We start from the raw sequence: 5,000 nt of genomic DNA on the forward strand, positions 1-5,000 counted from the left end.
GTATTATGATCTATGAAGACATAATTTTCTCTGTGGTTTTGTATCAGTGTTGCACAACTTTGCCCTTAGGCAACAAAAGATCATTTGGAGAGGGGGGCGGTGAAATAAATATGTACATACATAATCAATAAAATGTCCCAAAATTAACCAATAAGTGATGTGGAATAATTTCTTATCATGTACCATCAAATTGTGTGCGGTAGAGGGTTAATGTAAATGCGGCCGCCCGCTGCGCTACATGTAAATGCGGCCGCCCCCAGGTCAACTAGGTCCGAACGGGCCCGCCTGATCAACTAGACGTCAATCGGGCCGGCAGGTCCCCTGAATGTAAACGAGGCCGCCCACTGCGGTACTTGTGAATGCGGCCGCCCGGTCAACTAGGTGCGAACGGGCCCGCCCGATCAACCAGGTGCGAATGGCCCCGCCCGATCAACTAGGTGTGAACGGGCCCGCCTGATCAACTAGGTGTGAATGGGGCCGCCGGGTCCACTTAATGTAAATGAGGCCGCCAGCTCAACTAAGTGTAGACGGGGCCGCCTGGCCAATTAGGCGTTAATGGGGCTGCCGGGGAGGCTTCCCCTCTGCCCGGGCTGGAGGCCCCGCAGTGGCCATTCGCCTCTGGGACATATTGGCAGAGTCCGCGGCCTATGCGTAGGCCCCGGGCGGAGGCTGACCCTTGTCGCCCTTGTCCTAGGCTCGGAGCTATGGTCGCCCCGTCTGGCCTTCGCTTATGGTTCGGAGCTATGGTCGCCCCGTCTGGCCTATGCTTAGGGTTTGGAGCTAGGGTCGTGTTGGAAACGTTTTCCTCTGTCGAAGCAGAGACCGGGAGACGTTGGCATATCTCTCCGGCCGAAGTTCCTCTTTACTGAGAACTCGCCAATGCGCCGCTGTAGTCATCCAAGTCTGACTAAGACTCAGCTCGGCGCAGCTTATACGTTTCAAGGGGGGAGGGATACACAGAGGTGGAGACAAACTAAACAAAGCACAGCATGTTCCAGGAATCAGCCTGGAAGTTCCCCAGCCCTGATTTCATCAGCATAACACTGCCTTTCAAATGCCTCTCCAGGTGCTAACCCTAATTAGCATGATAGTATCACCCAGACCTTCACATTACCATAGCGACAAAGGCACGGCCTGGCCTTGAGATTAGCATTCACCTTTACTTTGGGCCCCCACCCGGTGATCAGGAAGCTCACAGAGATGAAATGTCAATGTCTCAGACTCCTGGGCCCCCAGACTTGATCTTATTACAAATGTCCCCATCTTTACCCCCAACTGCAAATCCAATCTGCCTATCTCTCTCAGTTCATATACTGTCATGTTGGAAGCTAGACTGAACAATTTATAAATTTCGTCACTGCGGCCTATGCGTAGGCCCCGGGCGGAGGCTGACCCTTGTCGCCCTTGTCCTAGGCTCGGAGCTATGGTCGCCCCGTCTGGCCTACGCTTATGGTTCGGAGCTATGGTCGCCCCGTCTGGCCTATGCTTAGGGTTTGGAGCTAGGGTCGTGTTGGAAACGTTTTCCTCTGTCGAAGCAGAGACCGGGAGACGTTGGCATATCTCTCCGGCCGAAGTTCCTCTTTACTGAGAACTCGCCAATGCGCCGCTGTAGTCATCCAAGTCTGACTAAGACTCAGCTCGGCGCAGCTTATACGTTTCAAGGGGGGAGGGATACACAGAGGTGGAGACAAACTAAACAAAGCACAGCATGTTCCAGGAATCAGCCTGGAAGTTCCCCAGCCCTGATTTCATCAGCATAACACTGCCTTTCAAATGCCTCTCCAGGTGCTAACCCTAATTAGCATGATAGTATCACCCAGACCTTCACATTACCATAGCGACAAAGGCACGGCCTGGCCTTGAGATTAGCATTCACCTTTACTTTGGGCCCCCACCCGGTGATCAGGAAGCTCACAGAGATGAAATGTCAATGTCTCAGACTCCTGGGCCCCCAGACTTGATCTTATTACAAATGTCCCCATCTTTACCCCCAACTGCAAATCCAATCTGCCTATCTCTCTCAGTTCATATACTGTCATGTTGGAAGCTAGACTGAACAATTTATAAATTTCGTCACTGCGGCCTATGCGTAGGCCCCGGGCGGAGGCTGACCCTTGTCGCCCTTGTCCTAGGCTCGGAGCTATGGTCGCCCCGTCTGGCCTACGCTTATGGTTCGGAGCTATGGTCGCCCCGTCTGGCCTATGCTTAGGGTTTGGAGCTAGGGTCGTGTTGGAAACGTTTTCCTCTGTCGAAGCAGAGACCGGGAGACGTTGGCATATCTCTCCGGCCGAAGTTCCTCTTTACTGAGAACTCGCCAATGCGCCGCTGTAGTCATCCAAGTCTGACTAAGACTCAGCTCGGCGCAGCTTATACGTTTCAAGGGGGGAGGGATACACAGAGGTGGAGACAAACTAAACAAAGCACAGCATGTTCCAGGAATCAGCCTGGAAGTTCCCCAGCCCTGATTTCATCAGCATAACACTGCCTTTCAAATGCCTCTCCAGGTGCTAACCCTAATTAGCATGATAGTATCACCCAGACCTTCACATTACCATAGCGACAAAGGCACGGCCTGGCCTTGAGATTAGCATTCACCTTTACTTTGGGCCCCCACCCGGTGATCAGGAAGCTCACAGAGATGAAATGTCAATGTCTCAGACTCCTGGGCCCCCAGACTTGATCTTATTACAAATGTCCCCATCTTTACCCCCAACTGCAAATCCAATCTGCCTATCTCTCTCAGTTCATATACTGTCATGTTGGAAGCTAGACTGAACAATTTATAAATTTCGTCACTGCGGCCTATGCGTAGGACCCGGGCGGAGGCTGCCCCTTGTCGCCCTTGTCCTAGGCTCGGAGCTATGGTCGCCCCGTCTGGCCTTCGCTTATGGTTCGGAGCTATGGTCGCCCCGTCTGGCCTATGCTTAGGGTTTGGAGCTAGGGTCGTGTTGGAAACGTTTTCCTCTGTCGAAGCAGAGACCGGGAGACGTTGGCATATCTCTCCGGCCGAAGTTCCTCTTTACTGAGAACTCGCCAATGCGCCGCTGTAGTCATCCAAGTCTGACTAAGACTCAGCTCGGCGCAGCTTATACGTTTCAAGGGGGGAGGGATACACAGAGGTGGAGACAAACTAAACAAAGCACAGCATGTTCCAGGAATCAGCCTGGAAGTTCCCCAGCCCTGATTTCATCAGCATAACACTGCCTTTCAAATGCCTCTCCAGGTGCTAACCCTAATTAGCATGATAGTATCACCCAGACCTTCACATTACCATAGCGACAAAGGCACGGCCTGGCCTTGAGATTAGCATTCACCTTTACTTTGGGCCCCCACCCGGTGATCAGGAAGCTCACAGAGATGAAATGTCAATGTCTCAGACTCCTGGGCCCCCAGACTTGATCTTATTACAAATGTCCCCATCTTTACCCCCAACTGCAAATCCAATCTGCCTATCTCTCTCAGTTCATATACTGTCATGTTGGAAGCTAGACTGAACAATTTATAAATTTCGTCACTGCGGCCTATGCGTAGGCCCCGGGCGGAGGCTGACCCTTGTCGCCCTTGTCCTAGGCTCGGAGCTATGGTCGCCCCGTCTGGCCTACGCTTATGGTTCGGAGCTATGGTCGCCCCGTCTGGCCTATGCTTAGGGTTTGGAGCTAGGGTCGTGTTGGAAACGTTTTCCTCTGTCGAAGCAGAGACCGGGAGACGTTGGCATATCTCTCCGGCCGAAGTTCCTCTTTACTGAGAACTCGCCAATGCGCCGCTGTAGTCATCCAAGTCTGACTAAGACTCAGCTCGGCGCAGCTTATACGTTTCAAGGGGGGAGGGATACACAGAGGTGGAGACAAACTAAACAAAGCACAGCATGTTCCAGGAATCAGCCTGGAAGTTCCCCAGCCCTGATTTCATCAGCATAACACTGCCTTTCAAATGCCTCTCCAGGTGCTAACCCTAATTAGCATGATAGTATCACCCAGACCTTCACATTACCATAGCGACAAAGGCACGGCCTGGCCTTGAGATTAGCATTCACCTTTACTTTGGGCCCCCACCCGGTGATCAGGAAGCTCACAGAGATGAAATGTCAATGTCTCAGACTCCTGGGCCCCCAGACTTGATCTTATTACAAATGTCCCCATCTTTACCCCCAACTGCAAATCCAATCTGCCTATCTCTCTCAGTTCATATACTGTCATGTTGGAAGCTAGACTGAACAATTTATAAATTTCGTCACTGCGGCCTATGCGTAGGCCCCGGGCGGAGGCTGACCCTTGTCGCCCTTGTCCTAGGCTCGGAGCTATGGTCGCCCCGTCTGGCCTACGCTTATGGTTCGGAGCTATGGTCGCCCCGTCTGGCCTATGCTTAGGGTTTGGAGCTAGGGTCGTGTTGGAAACGTTTTCCTCTGTCGAAGCAGAGACCGGGAGACGTTGGCATATCTCTCCGGCCGAAGTTCCTCTTTACTGAGAACTCGCCAATGCGCCGCTGTAGTCATCCAAGTCTGACTAAGACTCAGCTCGGCGCAGCTTATACGTTTCAAGGGGGGAGGGATACACAGAGGTGGAGACAAACTAAACAAAGCACAGCATGTTCCAGGAATCAGCCTGGAAGTTCCCCAGCCCTGATTTCATCAGCATAACACTGCCTTTCAAATGCCTCTCCAGGTGCTAACCCTAATTAGCATGATAGTATCACCCAGACCTTCACATTACCATAGCGACAAAGGCACGGCCTGGCCTTGAGATTAGCATTCACCTTTACTTTGGGCCCCCACCCGGTGATCAGGAAGCTCACAGAGATGAAATGTCAATGTCTCAGACTCCTGGGCCCCCAGACTTGATCTTATTACAAATGTCCCCATCTTTACCCCCAACTGCAAATCCAATCTGCCTATCTCTCTCAGTTCATATACTGTCATGTTGGAAGCTAGACTGAACAATTTATAAATTTCGTCACTGCGGCCTATGCGTAGGCCCCGGGCGGAGGCTGACCCTTGTCGCCCT

Source organism: Paramormyrops kingsleyae, unplaced genomic scaffold (genome assembly GCF_048594095.1).
Source record: "Paramormyrops kingsleyae isolate MSU_618 unplaced genomic scaffold, PKINGS_0.4 ups32, whole genome shotgun sequence".
In the NCBI taxonomy this organism is placed as follows: Eukaryota; Metazoa; Chordata; class Actinopteri; order Osteoglossiformes; family Mormyridae; genus Paramormyrops; species Paramormyrops kingsleyae.